Below are 1965 nucleotides of genomic sequence, written 5' to 3' on the forward strand. Positions count from 1 at the left end.
TAAGTATAGGTCAAGTTAATCAAATTATAGCAATTTACACTCATTTCCTTTATCAGAAATTGTTATTTTATTATTATGTTTTTTAATCTTCCTCTAGTTGACTTCTGATTATCAAGCCATCAAGGCTAGGTCAAATGAGTACTATCTATTGACTTTTTATCCAATATTTTGAATTTATGGCAATAGTGGAAAAATTCATTTATTATCTATTTTGAACATTGACAACATATGTGCACCAGTAACAAGCACCAGGATGGGAGACAAGGGAAGCACTGGCTGTGATGGCTAAGGCACATCAACTTGGCTGGGCCATGATGCTCAGTGGTTTGGTAGCTATATAATGATGTAGTGAATCTCCATTTGTGAACTAATATGATCACCTTCCATTTTTGCACAAGGCTGATTTTCACATAACAACCTGGCCTTTGAAACTGAATCCTATTGGTAAATGAGGCATAGGCATATTTTGTACATGGAGAATAATGGCTTCTTCTTATTACTGTCATAATCGAATCTAATGGCATCTTTTTACCAAGATATGAGAAGTTCATTATTTGTATTCCCTCAATTATTCTACATAGAGTTGCCCAATTTTTTTTTAACACATTATCTTGGGTTACTGTTTTGTCTAAAATACTTCACAGATTCCCCTTTGTCTTTGTTGTTGTTAAGTGCCATCAAATCGGTTCCAACACATAGTGACCCTGTGTAGGGTTTCCAAGAAGTTTCTAGTAAATTTGAACCACCAACCTTGTAGCTCAAACCAATCTTGTGGTCAAGTGCTTATCCTACAGTGCCACACCAGGATTCCCTGTTTGTCATTAGGATAAACTATAAGCTCCTTACCATGGTATGCACATCCCTTCGTGACCAGAGTTCCTCATCCCTTTCCAGCCTCATCTCTTGTATCTATATAGCTTGTCTGAAGTCCTATTGAACCTTCCCATCCTGTCTTAGTTAGCCAATGCTGCTATAACAGAAATACCAAAAGTGTGCCTTTAGCAAACAGAAATTTATCCTCTCATAATTTAGGAGGATAGAAGTCTAAATTTGAGTGCTGGTCCTAGGGGAAGCCTTTCACTCTTTGTCAGCTCTGGGGGAAGATACTTTTTCCTTTCAGCAATTGTAGGTCCAGCATTCCTTGGAGCTCTCCATACACCAGGCCATCAATCTTCCTCTGGATCTAGGAGCTTCACAGTGCAGGGACCCCAGGTCCAAAGGATACACTCCTTTCTAACCATTTCTTTCTTGGTGGCAGTAGGTACACTCTCAATTCATTTCTCTCTCCTTTTATCTCATGTGATAAAAGGTGTCAAAGGCAACATCCCTGAGGAAGTTGATTGACTTCTAGGAGATCTCATCAAAGAGGTGATGACATTGTAATAGATCTCATCATGGGGATTACTACATCTTGACTGCTAAACCACTGAGAATCCTGGTCCCATCAAACCTTAACTATCACATACCTCAAATTTTTGCATTCTCCGATTTCCTTCCAGGTTTTTGCCCATGTGACTCTTGCCTAAAATACTGTTCTCTGCTCAGGCAAGTGCTATTGGTTATCTACTTAAAATTAATTCTTTCCTTTCTTCTTTCAGTTGTTGTTGTTGTGAAAATGCTGTCGAGTTGGTTCTGACTCATAATCACCCTGTGCAGGACTTCCGAAGCTATAAATCTTTTTGGGAGCAGAAAGCCTCATCTTTTCTGATGGAGCAGTTGGTAGGCTCTTTTGTCAATTTGTTGTTGTTAAGTGCCATCGAGTTGGTTCCAACTTATAATGGCCCTGTATTGGGTTTCTGAGGATTGGCTGGTGAGTTTGAACTATTGACCTTGCATTTCAAACTGACTTTGTGATCCAGTGCTTATCCTACAGTACCACTCCAGAACTCCCTTTTGTTAGTAGAATCCTAGATTTCATGGAAGCTGCATCAGCTCTGATCTAGAGAGGGTCATATAACCCATTTT

The sequence above is a fragment of the Chrysochloris asiatica genome, unplaced genomic scaffold (genome assembly GCF_000296735.1).
Source record: "Chrysochloris asiatica unplaced genomic scaffold, ChrAsi1.0 scaffold00083, whole genome shotgun sequence".
Taxonomy (NCBI): Eukaryota; Metazoa; Chordata; class Mammalia; order Afrosoricida; family Chrysochloridae; genus Chrysochloris; species Chrysochloris asiatica.